Consider the following 18,543-nt stretch of genomic DNA (forward strand, 5'->3'; position numbering starts at 1 on the left):
AGAAGAAAGGTGCACTGGCTTCCCATTCGTGAACGTAACATTTTGTAATCTCTCTCCATCACCCACGGCCGTATCCCCAACTCTGCCCCTCCCTATGTATCACAAAGACTTGAAAAAGCTTACTCTACAATACCTACCCATTCTGCTTACTGCACCTCCTTATCGTTCCCATATTGAAGCGTACAAAGCAGGCGGCTCTAGCTTCCCTGTCATCGGAGCTAAGATCTGGAATTCCATGTTGATCTCCCTGCATTCCGAGCCATCATACTGGGCCTTCAGAAAACAACTACAAACATGGCCTTTTGGGTAGCGGCCCTCTTTCGCTTACCTTATCCTGACTTTACTCCCAAACCCCATGCCCCGTAACTGCACATGGATGGCCTTGTTTTAAGCATGCTTCTACAAATGCAAAAATAAAATAAAATAATAACTAAATGCTTCATGTTTGTTTTGTACTGCGCATTGCAGTGGACAGTTTGAAGAAAGTTGCCATCTTTCTAAAGTTGCACGTTATTAGCCGTTCATCTCTGTTACTACAAAGCATAACAACAAAATAATTGTAATAATTCGGCATGGATACTCTTCATAAGTTTGTTTCGATGAGGACGTTGAATTTGCCAAATAATCTGATTACATGCAATATGATGTTATCTCTCCCCCTTTTCCTTTGCACCACTGACTACAGTCTGGCTCTACCTGGATGGGGGTTTACTGCGTCACTATCAGTACAGGCCCCAGTGCCATAGGACCTCTACGGGGGCGATGGATGCAGCGTAACTGTTTTATTAACATATCAGGACCCATTAGAAATGAATTTAGCAATTATAAGTGTAATATCTGGTGAGCGTTGATGAAAGATAGCGAGAATTTGTGATTTTCCACACATTCATCCAATCGACTTAAAATTAAAATCAAAATGGGGCAGCAAACACATATGATTGTCAAATGTTTTTCCAGATTTGCCATCTCTACTACAACATGAAGCACGCCTGTGATTGTTGATCCGCCCGTCCTCAATGCAAATACTTGAAAATGAGGTGTGACATAAGGGAAATGTTTAAAAACCTTACACAAAGATGCTTATGTGCTTACTCAGAGGTGCTGTGTCATCTATGCATGTATGTATGTATTTATTTATTTATTAGTCATTTGTAATGTTAAGGATTTCAATCGGGCGACACAAACCTTGGTCTCAGCCTAGTATGTAGCGCACAACTGAGATGCCTTTCTCTTTAATTTATGCGTATTCAATTTGAGATGGTACTTAACTCGTCTCACACCCCCTTTTTAAAATACCCCGGCTCACAATAGACCATGAACCAGGTTGGTTGGTGAAAATGCAATATTTTATTTACTTTAAGATTCAAATGAAATCATACCATTTTAATATGGGGAAGCATTCACCAATGGGGTGATAATTACGATGAAAATGGAAGCAATGCACTTGGTTAACCTTCTCCTAGAACATATGCAAAGAACAAGTGAATAGAAGCACTTTTTGAATTAGGATAGATAGCACCCAAGGTAAGGTTGCCCCCTGCAAAGTTCCCTCAAACCCCAATTAATCAGATTGTGAGTGGATAGAAAGAAGCAGCGGGTAGTCAGGAATAAGGGGCAGAAAAAAGCCTCACATGAGGCAAAATGTATTTTAAACCCTTTGCAAAGGCATGAAATGACACTCGGAAATGGACAAATAAATAATTAATGTGCGGTTAAATGTGTGAGGCAAATATGATTTCTCCCAACAACAGGAATGTAGAAACACTAGCAATCACAATGCAATGGATCAACAAGAAGCATACAATACGAAAATGAGTGGAAAGTTAGAACATGCTGCAGCCGAATGACACGTTGGAAAACTTTCTCAATTCCCGTTTAAAATGACCCAAATGTTGTTTTATAAAAATGGGTGAAATACTGAAAATTGCAATACGTTTTTTGGTCTGGGGACAGATGTATATCACAGGGACAATATCAAAGTGAAAGAATAGTGGTATCTGAAGCTTAGGATGAGATTTTCGGGGTGTAATGGGGTTCCGTTTTAGAAAAAGTGTTTAGGATTTACACCAGACATAAATGAAAAGAGAGATGGCGCTAGCACTTAGAAATCCAGGACAGGGTGCACAGAGAATTGTAACAGTTTTAACAAGTTACCAGGGTATAAATAGGATTGCTTAGAGTGTGTAATACAGACAAAATGGTCAAGATGGGGAGACTATGTGTTTCTCTGTGATGGGGAGATACTCACATTCCATGCTTAGGTTTGGAATTTTGGAACAGCCAACTGGTTCTAGTCACCACACAGCGTACGTGCCTTACAGCAAACAGCTGAGCAATTCTGGTCACCGGATGACAAGTACAACTGGGAAATTCGGGGTCACTGGATGGCACAGGTACCGCTGGATGCAGTTAGTGGGCAAGTAGTTAGCATGCAGAAAGCCGTCTGGATTCAGGATTCTTCCCAAAAAAATACCACTGCTTCTCCCTTTGGGTATTGGGATTGTTAGTGGGGTTTCAGGATTGAGGCCTGCTGAGATGGTTGAGCTATGCTTTGGCCTAGCAGGAGTAGGGTCAGCTCTGCTTTTGGCCTTTCAGTGGGATCTGGAGTCTGGCAGGAAGAATGTGGAAGATCAGGAACGCAGCTGAAGGAAATTCAGGAGAGAGTGTCTAGAGTCCTGTCAGGGACTCTTATTTATATTGCATAGTGACATAGAAGTATATGGTAGCGAAGGCTTAGCTAAGCATGCCTCTAAACCATTGGAATTGTCCCCGCCTTGCTCTCAGCTGGTTGGATTTCAAGGGCAGGGTGTCAGATTTATGATGTGAGTTTTACAATGTTCAAAACCTCCCACAGTTACTTTAGCTAAAACCCAATTTTGCCATATATGATACCTTTATACAGTTGAAGCATATTAACAAATTACATAACCAGGATACATATTTTGTGTAGACCATAGCCATCCAATCCTCCAGTTTGTGAGACATTGTTTCACCCTTTTAATACTTTTTAGTCATTTTGAGTATGAAAGATTCGGCCTAGAATTCTATAACTTTATACATGGGTGTGGATTATCATAAGGGATGTAAGTATTAAAATTTGCAATGGCATCATGGATACTTTCCTTATAATACCCAATTCTCTGCCATTTCTATTCCCCATGGGTCAGTGAAGTCTATGACATCTTAAATTAAAGCCCCTAAAATCACATTTAAAAGGTTAACTTTTCACATTTTTGCAAAGTCCTTCTGCAGAGATAAAAGTCTTTGGGCCTCATTACGACCCTGGCGCTAAGTGTTTAACGGTGCCGTAAAAGGCTGCTGCGCCGTTAAACACTTAGCGCCTTACTACGAGTTCCCTTTGCGGGACCCGACCCGAAGCCGTTAAAGTAAGGACCCGCAAAGGGACCTTGGTGCTAAGTACGGTACTGCAATTTGCGGTACCATACTTAGCACCTTCCCCAGTCCCATTGAGCCCTATGGAGCAAAAATGGGAATGGGGAAGGGCCAATGTTCAATGGGGAATTACCGCCCCGCCAACCTTGGAATGGGGTGGTAATTCCCCACTGAACATTGGCTTACTCGTTACGATACCGGCACCAACCATGGTGCTAATAGTGCCATGGTTTAGCGCCAGTATCGTGATGAGGGGCTTTAACATTTTTATCAATAAATAGCCCTTGGAGGCATTTGTCAGTTTTGTTCCCCATGTATGGGCATGCCTTTCCAAGGCTACCCCCTCAACCCAGGGCTGTCAAAGAGATTTCCTTTGAATCTTCTGGTAAAAGTCACGAGGAAGTGTGATTTTTCACTTTGCACATCCGTGTCCTAGAAGCTCCATTGTAAGATGGCTCAGCACAGACCCAAGTCTGATTAGTATGTGAACTTTCTTTGTCATTGTAAGTCAAAGTTTTCCAACCTAGCAATTATCACTTTCGTGTCCTGGAAGTTTATGGTAGCTCCATTTTGGGGGAAGCCTTAGCTCTGACCAACTGGAATAAACTGTTTTGAGAGCTTGCAGTTTAAGTGTTTTATTTTAATATTATTTTGTCCTGAATCAAAACAAGCGGGTTGAATAAAACAGCCCATGTATGTTTCCCCAGCAACAAGACCCTTTACATTGCTAGGCACGGACAAGTTTTCATTCAACATTGTACTTTTTTTAAAACAGGGATTTTTTCACTGGTTTGCAAAACCCCATTCTGACACATTTGGTGAAAGCTGGCATATTCCTTTCAAATTTGTTTTTGCTCTTCCATCTGGATTCCCACACGGCTTTGTAGCTGTAGTCAGCTTGTTTTACACAACAGTCTGTACAAGGCAAAAGTCTTCATGAAATTGACATGTGCACAGAAAGCTATGATTTTCTTTTCAAGCAGTGATATTTTGACATTTTGTATCAAAATTTAAGTGTTTCCCGTATAGCTGAAGGAAAGCTTTTGTTGATTTTTCTCAGCTTTGGCTGGCACAGCCTGTCATTCAGGAATAAGGCTCTTTTCTGATGGAGCACAGTGTGAACATGGCTGGGCATGACAGGGTCTTTTTGATAAAAACAGTTTGATGAAAACAGGGAAAAATAGCATCAGAGCGGCATCATTTTAAAGGTGAAATATTCAGTTTTTCAATGGGAATTTTGGCAAAACAGTGCAGCCATCCTTTTGTCGCTGCAAACAAACTTTGGGTACAATGGTGCTCACAGGAGCTAGCGCAGCCATTTTGCTGATTCTGCTGAAGTGCAGCTTGGTGATGTGGGGAAGTACTGCTGAGTGGTTAAATATATCCCACAGTCCCACCGACTCTTCTGAGATTCTTTGTCGAGGGAGAGTAGGGGAAAGTGGGATTCATCAGGTGAGCAACGCGGGGTCCATCAGGTGTAGTCCTTTAGTCATCAGGGACCGGTTGTCACGACCCACCAGTCTTGGCGATTATGGAATAGAGTTCGCTTGAGACGCCATTGTTGATCCGTCATGTTTTCTCTTGAACGTGAACTGCGGTCTAGTTCTTTTCCAACATGGCCGCCGCCAGTCCGAGTTATCTCCAGTCAGAACCGGCACTCGGCGCGTTTCAACCCCTTCACTCTGTGCTTTGGGTTTAACGCTGCCGTATCATTTCTTCTTGGCTCTGGTGAGCCCTTCCTGTCCTTCCTTCCGCTTGTCTTCCCTTTTCCGCTTCCTTCACGCCTTCGGTGCGTTTTTTTTCCCTTCCCTTCTCTCCTCGCCCGGCAGTATCCGCCTTTCTTTCTCCCTTCGGCCACTTCCCATTGTTCCCTCATCAGGCTCCTTGCTTGCCCGTTTCTTTCTCCTCTGTCTCTCTTCGTTTCCTAATTAATTACCTCTCTCCTTGCTACGGACACTCGTTGGATCCTCTTTTCGTATTATCCTTTGGATTGTTGCCATTCATCAGAGTCATTCTACTGCAGTCATCTTCCGGATCTCTTCTTCCATCCACGGTGAAGACTCCCTGTGGTTTTCTATGCCTTTTTGGCTTTTTCCCCCTTTTGCCTACTCCGGCAGCCTCGCCACCGGAGTACTTATTAAGAAGTGTTCACGGTGGTGAGCTCCCGGGGTAGACCCTATCTGCATGACAAAAAAGACTATCGTCGAAGACACAAGACCACCACAATCTCTGCTGACACAGGTGAGGAGTCGGGGAGGCGCTTTCCAACGGCGAGCTTGATAGCGGTACTACACAATCTTCCCGTTGTATCTCTTTGTAGTATGGAGCGACACCCACAGCTTTCTCTTGGATCTTCCTTTATGGTGTTGAGCGACACCCCCAGATCTTCTTCGATTTCTCCATTCCAGGTACCCGGGTAGGTCATCCTTGGTTATGAATAGGCACAACCAGTACAAATCTATAAAATAAAGAACTGGTTACTACATTTTCCCACTAACTGCCCCCCTGGAAGGATGAGAACAGTGGGACACACATGCATTCAATAAAGACAATTGACAATGAAGAAAAATACTCCCTTTTACATAATTATACCTATAAATCTATCTGTTCCCTGATTATTCTTTGTCTGCTTCTTATTCTTCAGATGTCTTCTCTATTTGGTTTTCTCATGGCTCCTCAATAAGCTGCAAAGTGTGCCTAGGGTGACAACTTTTTAATTGATTAATATGGACCCATTTCTCTCTGTCATTTCTCCTTTGGGGATGTGGATTCTATAGGCAACAGGTGAAATTTTATCTACAATTTCAAAAGGACCCCGCCAGCTTGGCAAAAATGTACGCTCTTTGGTCTGGTTCCTTTGCAAATTGTACAAGTAGACCCTGTCTCCTACTTGGTATTCCTTTTTGGTTGTTTTTAAATCATATTGAGTCTTCATACCCTCTGCAGATCTTTCTAGATTCCGCTGAGTGTACGTAAAAGCATGTTGAAGGTGTTTTCTTAGATTCTTAGATTCTCAAGATAGTCATGAGATGTGGAGGCATTTATCAGTGTCTGCTCTTGAGTTCTATAGAGCAGATGCTGAGGTAGTACCTTCATTCGTCCATTCATCAACTCAAATGGAGACATCTTGGTTGCAGAAGAAGGTGTAGCTCTGATGGCCATCAGGACAAGTGATAATCGGATGTCCCAACTTGGCCCAGAATCTTCCACAAACTTTTTTAGAATGCTCACAATGGTTTTATTGTACCTCTCAACTCCCCCACTAGAGGACAGCGGTATGCAATGTGAAGTTTCCTTTTTACCCCAAGTATCTCCCACATCTTCGATGTGAAGTGACTACCTCGGTCTGACTCATTCCTTTGGGGTAGGCCAAAACGCGAGAAGATGTGTTTGATCATCAGGGCAGCTGTTGTTTCTGCCTTAAAATTTGGGACCGGGAGACATTCCACCCATTTGGTAAACAAGCATGTCACTGTTAACATGTACTTGTTCCCCTTAGAGGAGCGAGTCACTGGCCCGATGAAATCTACTTGTAAATCTGACCAAGGCAATGTCATCCCCCTTTTCTGGAGGGGAGCTTGGTGTGTGAGTGACGTTGGCTGAAATTGTGCACACACAAGACACCCCTTCGAATATTGGTCGAGGTCCTGCCCCATGTATGGCCAGTATGCAACCTCTTGCAAGATTTCTAAAGTAGCGTGAAACCCCCGATGACCGGCTGTGGCCGTATTATGGACGTGACTTGGCATCAGGCTTCGGAATGAGGTAGGGGCCAACCACTGGTCACAGCCAGATATGGATCTCCTTACCAACAAACCGTCTTGGATTCGGAACATTTTTGGACACTTCATCAGCACTCTGAGGTCCTCTTTCTCCATTTAATCGGTATCCGCCAATGGAAAGTTCTCAGGATCCTCAATGTGTTGATAACATTTTCTAATAATCACATACCCTTTTTGTGCCATGATTAAATCAGCATCTGGGGTCTCCTTACTCCACTGCGCTGTTGAGGGTTCATTGTGAGCATTTATCTGGGACCTAGTGATAGCAGTGACCTGGATTTCCTCCAACAGGGACTCAATCTCAAGGAGATCCCCCTGGATGGCTCCGGTTTTGGCTAGCTGATCAGCTAGGTCATTTCCAGTTTTGTCTGGCCCCTCTATTCTGGAATGGCCGTTGATCTTCTTCCAATAGGTGGTCATCCCAGAAGAGGTGACCAGGTCATCAATATTTTGGATTAGCTTGCCATGTTTCAGCGGTTTATTATTAGCACATAGCTTGCCTCTGGTTTTCCAATTAACCAGGTGCTCCACGAACCCGTTCCAGACATAATCTGAGTTGATATCACACATATCAAGTCTCAGGTAATGCAATCAATCAGAAGGTTATACAAACAATAGTTTTAATTATTTTGCCTTTAGTGGGGTTCTTTTGGGTTCTCGTGGCTACCTGTTCCCAGTGGTGTGTTGGTGTATCATACACCCAAGGGCGGTATGCTGTGGAGAGGAAGTTGCCCTTGCACTAAGGTGTTTTGATAGGTGCAAAAGAAATGGACTTTAAAAACACATGTTGTGTTTCATACAGCATATGTGTACTATTATGGCAAATGGAAAGTGTCAACTTTATTTTTGCCTATGTCATATACTATCAGTTACTAAAAAAGTGCTGGTGGATCTTCCTGTACCTAGTCAGGACTTCCACCGGCAAGTGACCGAACTGTCTCGGATTTAGGAAAACCCCTTCTTGTACTACCACAGAGTACAGAGCTCTATTTGTTCTCTGTGTGTAGTATCATATGGAGTATCAACACAGAAGATTACAGTGTCCCATTTGGAATTGTCATCAAAAGGTAGCTCCTTGACCTCTTATCCAGTTTTCTTGTCAATTCCTTTGTCTTTGGCCGTGGGTGGGCATACCGGTTTCAGTGGTGAAAACAATGTGAAACACTTTCTTCAGGACCAGGAATTCGAAGCAGACAAATCTTTAAAGGCTGCTACGATGTGGATTGAGTGTAGGCTGATTGGAATGGTTGAAGTGCTCCACCTGTAGATGGAGTGGGAGGGGAGTAGAGCAGGAAGACACATAGGGACGGGGGTCTCTTTTCAAATCTAGGTGGATCACGGGAAGGGTAACTATCCCTTCTCCCGTAGTACCCTGGAGATGGTGGATTTTGGTAGCCCTCTACCCTTGGCCTCCCCTCTCCCGGATTGGGTTGTCTGGTTCCCTGAAAGCGGGGAAAGAAAGGAGGGTTGTCCTGCAGGTTGGGGTCTTGTGGGTACCGGGGAAAGAAACTTAACCCAGCATTTGGGCATTACTGCCCTCCTGGGGGAGGTTAGGAGGGAAGTTTCCCGGGGCTGTACTTACCTGATTGGATCCCCCCTTGGGCTGGGGGAGTCCATACATACCAACACAGGTAAATACACTTGCACACCAAAGTAAATGTAACTTAGTGAAAATATTAAACAAACCGATTAAGTATTCAAGGTGCGGGCGAGAAAAACACAGCCTTGGTATCTAGGCTGGATACATACAAGAAACATAAAAGAAATCCAATGAGGATAGCTACGTCCCCTGCACACTTTCTAAGAGGCCAGATGGCCTAATGGAGATTTACAATCCGAAGATTACTTGACTAGTTGTGGACCCTTAGAATTTTTATATATCCAGACAATTTAAATGAAAAATTCAATAATGAATTCTTTTTTATAAGAAACAAATTTTGCTTTTTATTTGTATCTTGGTAGGCCCAACGTGTTTCGAGTAGTGGAAACTCTTCATCAGGGGCAGCATATTCATCAAATAATTTCTATTAACCCTTCCTTTTTACTTTTTGCCAACACTGAAAGCATGGGGATTACCAACATAACCACATTTTGCCTTTTTGGAGACATTGAAAGGCCAAATTAGTGTTTGACTACTAACATTCTCACAATTAAACACATTCCACAACAGTATCCTTTTCGGTAAGGTTGAGTTAAGAGGGGGCCACTAATGCCAACGTATAACAGGTTATATTGTTAAATATATAACATAATGGTTATTTGTTTTTCTTTTAATGTGATTAACAAAAAGTGAAATTTACACAAATATTAATATATTGTTATATGCAAATTTCCTTTCTGTAGAAATTATTTGATGAAAATCAACTTTTGTCATGGAACTCCATCACCAGCTGGGTCATGATATATTTTGTAAGCGCATGAATGAAGGTAGTTATAAACCCCTTGCTATCCATGCGCTCCCTCCTAGTGGTTTGTGCAAATACGCGTTTTAGCTGCTGCACAAATTCTCTAGGGGCCTGATCTTCCCCGCACTGCAAATTGTAGGCCACCTTGCAAGCCTCTTGGGGGTTTCTGTGAGCAGAAAAGTGTTTCAAGATGGCCGTCCTGTAGTTGGACCATCTTGAATGGTTCTAGTCCTCCAGTCCAGAAAAGAAGCTGGAGTACTCTGGAGAGAACGTCCATTTAACATACTCTATGCAGTTCTGGTTGTCTTTAAGGTGAAAAGTGTCCATCATTTGCTCATAGAGTTCCAAATGCTCCCAGACAGAATACTTTGCGTTTTTATAGCAGAGTGTCATGAAACTCCTGATGGCCTTGATCTGCCTAATGGGGTCTTTTACCAGAACTCTTTTGAGTTTATTTTCCTTCTTTGGCTTAGTCACCCAAGTCCACTCACCCTCAGACTCAGAGGCGCTGCTACTTGAGGTCCCCTCATGATCATCTAGGCGCTCCCTGATTCTGTGAGCTTGAGAGGGGCTCGCAGAATGGTGGGGCCTAGTTTCTTCACTCCTGTGGCACACAGGAGAGAAGTCCTCTGACTCCTCCGTGCTCCCAGGGTTGGCAGAGTATCCCCACCACTGCCCTGATTGGTTGGTGGGATTCAGGATGCTCTTATGGGGCCTCTTTACCTGTTGTTCCTGTGCAAATTGAACCAACTGGACCCTTTGGAGGTAGTGATTCAGCAGATCTGATTCACTGACCTTCTCATAGGAGGTTTCCTGGTCAGAGGCATCAGCCTTTATATTTTTGTACCTGTACAGGGACGCCCTTCTATCAATGTCTAGGGGACGCTGACCTGTCAGCTCCATTATGTTAAGCCTATTTAATTCTGATGGCCTCATGGTTTCTGGTTCATGTGATCCAGTAGCCATGAAGTCAGCAGTCTGACTCCCTTCTCTGCAGATTAGTTTTTAAATTACACATTTCCTGGTAGAGGGCTTCTTTCTCCTTATACAGAGCCCCCTTTGTTCAGCCAGTTCATCCCTTTGTTGTATTATGGCGCCTAATTTCTGGTGCTCTTCAACAAATTCTGCTTGGGAGTGGAGGTTTCTCATGATTAATTTACTATTTTCCTCTTCCAATCTTTTTATCTGATCTTGTAGAGTAACTATCTGCTCGGTGCAGGCTCTATTATAGTTTATTTATTGATTTAACTACACTCCTCTTTCAATTCATCTAATTGGGTCTCTTGATCTGCATTATTTTGCTGTCGGAGAACCAGGTCCTCTTTTAGTTTTAGAATGTAATTTCCAGATTCTACCTCCAAATCGTGGCTTTTTTGTAATTTTTGTTCTGCTAATTTTAGTTCTGTCTGGATTTGATATAACAATTCAGATTGATTCTGCACAAGAGCTGTGTTTTCCTCATGCTTTTCCTGCATCACTCCCATCTGGAGATACATGTAGGCTGTGATTCTGATGATTTTAATTTGCTCCTCTTTAATTTTTGGGGTCATATATAACTCACTCAAGGCTTGGTGTAATAGGCCACCGTCCTGCCACGTATCCGGGTTCATGGCGGTGACCTGTTGTGTTATTTCTTCTAGCCAGACGTTTTCATCTTGTTCTGGCCATTCACCTATGACAAATAACTTGTGCAGAAGGGGCTCCCTAGCCATATTGATCTCTACTGAAACAGTCGTTTTGGAAATGTTATTTCTTTGTTAATAGATTTATTTATGTAAGGGTAACCTGTATTCTGTTGCTTTCTGTCTATTTTGGGGTTGATTTAGCTTTAATTTTATGCAGAGGCCTGGTACGTAGAGTATTTGTTTTGGGGAGGCGCTTGTACAGTGTAACACAGTATTCCAACTGCACAAAGTATCACTACTTTGCAGGTTAGCCTGCTGTGTTAGACTGCCACGGGTGGCAACCAAAACCCAATCCCAGCTACGATCCCCCAAATTTGTTAAGGATTTCAGTCGGGCAACACACACCTTGGTCTCAGCCTAGTATGTAGCGCACAACTGAGAGGCCTTTCTCTTTAATTTATGCAGATTAAATTTGAGATGGTACACAACTGGTCTCACACCCCCTTTTAAAAATACCCCGGGTCACAATGGACCATTTACCAGGCTGGTTGGTGAAAATGCAATATTTTATTTACTTTAATATTCAAAGAAAATCATGCAATTCTAATATGGGGTAGCAATCACCAATGGGGTGATAATTACAATGAAAATGTAAGCAATGCACTTGGTTAACCTTCTCGTAGAACATAAACAAAGCACACGCGAATAGGAGCACTTTTTGAATTAGGATAGATAGCACCCAAAGTAAGGTTTCCCCCTGCAACGTTCCCTCAACCCCCAATTAATCAGATTCTGAGTGGATAGAAAGAAGCAGCAGGTAGTCAGGAATAAGGGGCAGAAAACAGCATCAAGATCCGACCTTCCCTCATCCTTTGCAAAGGCATGAAATGACACTCGGAAATGGACAAATAAATAATGAATGTGTGGTTAAATGTGTGAAGCAAATATGATTTCTCCCAACAACAGGAATATAGAAACACTAGCAATCACAATGCAGTGGATCAACAAGAAGCATACAATTTGAAAATGAGTGCAAAGTTAAAACATGTTGCAGCCGAATGACACGTTGGAAAGTTTCAATTTTCTCAATTCCCGTTTTAAATGACCCAAACTTTTTTTTATATAAACGGGTGAAATACTGAAAATCACAATGCGGTTTTTGTTCTAGGGGACAGATGTATATCACAGTGACAATATCAAAGTGAAAGAATAGTGGGAGCTGAAGATTCGGATGAGATTTTTGGGGTGGAATGGGTTTCAGTTTTAGAAAAAATAGAGAAGTTAAAATTGGAATTTCAGTTTTGAAAGAAAGGCAAATGTTACTAAAACTAAATTATCTAGATTATATTGTTAAAGAGGAACACAGCAAGCCCCAAGGTTGATTTGCAAGGTCAACCTTATCACCCCAGTGCTCAACTTTAACTGGGAATTAGTTTGATTACTGAAAATATATATAAGGGCTCAGGATTTACAGCAGACAGAAATGAAAAGAGAGATGGCGTTAGCACTTAGAAATCAGGACAGGATGCACAGAGAATTCTAACAGTTTTAACAAGTTACCATGGTGTAAATAGGATTGCTTAGAGTGTGTAATACAGACAAAAGTGTCAAGATGGCGAGACTATGGGCCTCATTACGAGTATGGAGGTAGCCATGGTGCTATTAGAGCAATGGCTGCCTCCATACAGCTCCTATACATCAAGAAATTGTGTTTCAAAGTGCCCACAGAGGAAAGGGAAGAGAAAAAGGGAACAGCAGGAAATGGAATATGATAACAGAAGATGAGAAAAACATAGAAGTGGTCCTACTAGGCCTTGTGAACATTTGGATCAAGCAAGTGCAGAGAGCGAGAAGGGAAAGGGGACGGGGGTAAGTGCTAGAGGTTCCACAGAGGGGTGAAGTGCCAGGGAGCCAGTTGAAAAGGCAACAGGTAAGTGCCAGACAGTGACCACTAGTTGGAGGAGGGGTCACCAACCCATACAATAAGTGCAAGCTTGTGAGGCCAGGTGGTGCCCGAAGGCAAGTGGAGGGGAGGGTGGATGCTGCAGGTGATCATACAAGAGGCCAGGGCCCAGAGGACACATAAGGGCCAAGGCCACCAATCACAGTGACTGAGGGTAGCACGGGAGGGAAAGAGGGAAGGAGGAGAAGAAGAGGAGAGTGTTGAGGTACTTGTGGAACTTGAGGAGATCTGTGTCAGGATCCGTCCTTGGACACTATGGCAGAAGTGGAAGTTTTCGCCGCGGAGAACCTTCATTTAGCAGTCCAGTCCTCATCCAACATGGCGGCCTTTGTTATTTAAGCAAGCCCCGCCCACCTTCCGGCGCGTTGTATCTGTGTTGTTACTCCTAGTTGATACCAGCGCTCAGCGTGATACTCTGTTCAGCTCCTTCCGTGCCCCTCCAGAGCCTCTCCAGTATTGCTTATTCCTTCCCGCTTGTCTTACCTCTGTCTTTTCTTCTGCCTCTCCGTGCTCCCTTGTCCGTCCTCGGCACTTTGCCAATCACTTCTTTTCAGACTTTTGCTTTAGGCATCTTGCCACTCGCGCTAGCGGTCCGCCGCCATCCTCACGTATCTTCGTGTTCCTCTCTGTGCCTTTCGTGGATCCAACCGTTTCTGGTAAGTAGGGACTTTACTGCTTCTCCCTCTTTCCCTTCCTTTTCCACTCTGCTCGGTCCGTTTTTTTTCCCGTTTCCTTCTTTTCTTTCCTTCTTCATTGCTTCTCGTAGCTGCTACCTTGTATTCAGCCAAGCCTCTTCGGATCGGACTCCGCCCTCTTTTTCCCGAGTCATCATCACATTGGTGGACCGAACAAACTCGTTGAATCCTCTTGTTTCCTGATTTTGCTCCGGATCTATTGCTACCACATCCACCATTGGAGTCTCCCATTTCATATCATCTCCGGAAGACTACACAGGGTTTTTTTTTACCGCCCATCGGTTTTTTCCCTGTCGCGGGCTTTGGCTCCTCGGGGCCCCCCAAGACAGGTTCCACCTCCTGTCGAGGTGGCCTCCGAGGGAGCCAGACCCTACTTGCATGACAGGAGGTCCAGAGACAAGTCTACCAAGGAAGATACTAGAACCCCCCGAAGATCCTCCAAACACTCCAAGGACAAGCAAGAGGAAGCATCAGGTGAGGAGAAGGGTGGTGAGGGTGAACATTCTGACAATCTGACTTAAGGCAGAGAGAAAAGGAGAGCCTATTCCAGAGGAAGGAGAAAGCTGTGGAAAGGAAAGAAGCACTTTAGAAGCAGAGAGTTGGAGCCAGAGGATCAAAGGCGATCTGGAAGGAGAATATTTGGTGAGAGCGAGTTGCAGAAACTGTGGTCACCGGCCCCAGATAGCCTTATGGATGATGCAGAGGGATTTGAATGTGATCCTTGAAGCAACCAGGAGCCAGGGGAGGGATTTTACGGCCTTAGAGATGTGGACCCTGGGCATGAGGCCATTGATAAATCTTGCAGTCCTATTCTGGATTAGCTGGAGGGGGCGGAGAGAAGAAGAAGGTAGATTAAGGAAGAGTCTGTTACTATAGTCCAGCCTGGAGAGTACCAGAGCTCTAGCGACATTAAGCTTCTGGGAGAAAGTGAAGAAAGGGAGATGCCCCTGAGGAGGTAGAGTTGGAAATGGGCCTTCTTGGCAAGGCCAAAGATGTGAGGAATGAAAGAGAGAGAGGCGTTGGAGATAACCCCCAGGTTTCTGGTTTCATGGGAAGTAGAGGGGGACGGGCCCATCAATGGTAAACAGAGTGAAAGGACAAAAGAGGGAGAAAGAGTCCATATAGGAAGAATTTCAGTCTTGCTGGCATTGAGACAGAGACCATTGCTGGTAAACCAGGACTGGATGGTGGAAAGTCAATTAGGAATGACAGAAGGAGTCAGAAGAGACGCAGAGGGCAGTCTGAACAAGAGTTGGGTGTCATCTGCATACCACTGGAAGTGTGGGCAGGGCAGAAAGTGGAGATAAGGTGAACAAGAGGGGCAAGATTGATGTTTAAGAGCCAAGGCGAAACAGTACAGCCCTGGGGAATGCCACAAGTGGAAATATTGGGGGTGAGGAGAAAGAACCCAGGATAACCTCGGAGAGACGGTCAGTGAGGAAGGAGGTCATCCGATCCAGTGCATGCTCTGAGGTAACAAGGGTGTCATGGAGCCGTTTTATGAGGATGGAGTTGTTAACCATGCCAAAAGCAGAGGATCAATCGAGTAGAATGAGAACAGCAGGTGAGTTGGAATCATGAGATGCAAGCAATTCTGCCCGGGTGTTCAGTAGAGCCGTTTCCGTTCCTCTGCATGGGGGGAACTTCTCTGGATGTTTCCCAAAGAAAGGGGTGAAAGAGATGGGGCAGTAGTTAGCCGGACATGAAGGGTTGGCCAAAGGCATTTTCAAGCGGGGGCGCACAAGGGAGTGTTTGAGGGAAGAGGGGAACGATACAGTGGCAAGATAATGATTACAGAAGTCTACAAGTGCAGGGGCAAGGGAGCCGACATTATCCTTTATAGTTCTGGAAGAGCAGGTGGAGACCTGTTTAGAGGAGACCTTCATAGAGCGGACAACTCTATTGACCTTGTCGATGTGATGGGAGAGAAAGAGGAAAGAATTGATGTGGGAGCAGGTGGGGCCGAAGGTGGCATAGGGATAGAGGTAGGGGGTATGGAGGAAGAGAGTGAACTCAGGATGTCCTGAGTTTCGGTATTGCAGTAGGTGGTTAGTGCAGTGCATAGGGCCTGGGAAGGTAGAGGTGAGGTAAAGACAGGAAAATAATTGCGGGTGCACTCCTTACTTAGTTAGTAAAGCTATTTTTACATAATTAAATGTGGGTATTTCAATTTTTAAGGTGCAGTGGAGGAAAAATGGCCCTGGCACAGAACCACTGTAACAAACACAAACAGAGAAAAGAGGATCCAAAGTTGGAACCCTCCCGTCCCCTGCACACTACCAAATCCCGTAGGATCGTAGGACGGTTAAATAATCAATTCTGAAGATATCAAAGATTAATATATATTTCCTATTCAAAAAAGAGAAATTGTTTGTTTTGATTAAAAAAACACAAAGATGTAATCAATGAACAATGATGTCCACAAAAATATATACAAAGTCCAAAAGTAACAACTGACACATTTTGAGATTATTCTCTCTTCTTCTTCAGCCAAAGTGAACTGTTGACAGATAATATGTACATAAAAAAATGCTGTAAGCATGTCTATCAATTAAAGGCATATTTATAACACAAATCAAACACATATTGATAATAATCTTTGCAACATATTCATAATGTTCACAATGTATACCACTATGATATCAGGATCTAACTCTCCCAATGACTGGTTTCACGGATATCTTAAATGGATAACTGGCTCACATAGAGAGAGACTCGATTCTAATGTCAAGATAGAAAAAAAGGGATTCAACCCATGCAAGTGTACCTTAGCCCTCCTCAGTATCTATTCACATGATCACATGTAACTACAAGAGATATCTTTAATCTGGATGTTAACCCGACTCTTAGTATATTGTTAAGGGGTACCTTAAGTTTGTTCTGCGATGCTCCTTAAATTGGAGGAAATCCTTATGTTAGGAAAAATGGTAAAAATATTCCTAGAACTCGTTATCCTGAAACAAACAGAAAATGCAGCTTCCATGTAACTCTACATAATATCTTGTCATCACTGAAAAGGAAATCTAAGTTTCTTTGGGGTGACAAAATAATACTGAAACAACTCACCGCAACCACAGTGCTCTGGATCACTAATTATGTGACTAATGGCGGCTATTCAACCTTCACGATGTTTCCCCATGCTTCCAGTCATAAAGGAATGATGGTAGGTACTCTTCACAATCGGTAATTATGCTTGATAGCTGTGAAGCAACAATCTTAAATTACTGCTGGATTAGCAAACCCACTACTGTGTGAGCCCCTAAAAAACATCTAGGGAAAGTTCACATAACTCACCGCTGGGGAGTAGTAAATCCCATCAAGGTGCCCTCCGGTGCCGAATCGGAGAAGGAGCAGTGAGTTCCTTGCAGATTTGAAAGAATTCAGCTGTGTTGTTAGAGGCTCCAGAGACGCAGGCCTGGATGCGGACCCTCTTCTTGGAGGGAATGGAGAGACGGTATTGTGTTTCAAGGCGGCGACAGGCCAGTTTATCAGAGGATGAGCTCAAAGTCTGCCACTTCCGTTCAGCAGCTCTGCACTTGCAATTCAGGGCTGCTAGATTGAGGTTGTACCAAATGTTACGCTTGGTGGCAGGTTTCAGACAGATCCTCAAGACAGGGCCAATAATATCCAGAGCTTTAGTGATAGCGAGATTTAGATCGTTGAGAGAAGTTTCAATAGTTAGGAGTACCGAACCAGAACTGCATAAGCTAATAACACATTAGTTAATACTCCAGCGGGCATTATCACAACATAAGTGACTGCCAACCATGTTACAGGTTTGAGATGAATGCAAGGGCTTCTAACAATCGTAAAGGTCAATTTTCCAATGAATAACCCAGTTGAACAGGTAAATAAAATGTAATTAAACAGTTGTGAGCATTATGCATAACCTCTGTAATAGGCTCAACATGTAGAAACCTATGACGCATCCCCATTTTCCTGTTAAAGGTTTCTCCAAAGTCAAAATTGCGTCCAATGCATTCGCATTGTTTGACTTCTATTTTCTTTTTTATTAGGCAAGAACAGCTCGCTGTTGTCTTCCTATAATGGCAAACTAAATGGACACTGGGATTTTGCAAACTGGGATTACGCTGGGGTGGTGCATTCTGGGAGTAGACTGTAATTGACAAGGCAATAATATACTGGGGTGTGCTAAAACGGCCATGTAGTACTGGGATTTTACAACTGGGAACGTACCCGCGTATTGCAAACTGATTGCAAAAACAGCATGCATGAATCTGCCGTGTAAAGGGAGAGTTTAATGACGTGTGCAATTGTGCATTGAAAGTAAAAATGGGAAACTATTTGGAAGTATATTGGGATTTTTTGACCTGGAACTCTGTTCTGATAGTGTGAAGTGAGAACATATGTGCATTGTCAAAGCAGGACCACGCCAGAATACTGCAAACTGGGCATACACTGGGGTTGACAAATTCTGATTTTTCTGGGACTAACAAACTGAGGGCCTGATTCATGGAACATTTTCCTATGGGATTGCACCATTATAAACCACTTCCATGAATCAGGTCCTGAGAATATTGCATTGATGCACAACTAGTATTTTTCTGGAAGTGGCAACCTTCGGATAGAGTGGGACTGAGCAAGCTGGCAGTATGCAGACACTGCGCCCAATGTGAGTATAGTGGGGTTGTCAAATTAGAAATGTACTAAGTTTGTAAA

The sequence above is a fragment of the Ambystoma mexicanum genome, chromosome 3p (genome assembly GCF_040938575.1).
Source record: "Ambystoma mexicanum isolate Mex_15411 chromosome 3p, UKY_AmexF1_1, whole genome shotgun sequence".
Taxonomy (NCBI): domain Eukaryota; kingdom Metazoa; phylum Chordata; class Amphibia; order Caudata; family Ambystomatidae; genus Ambystoma; species Ambystoma mexicanum.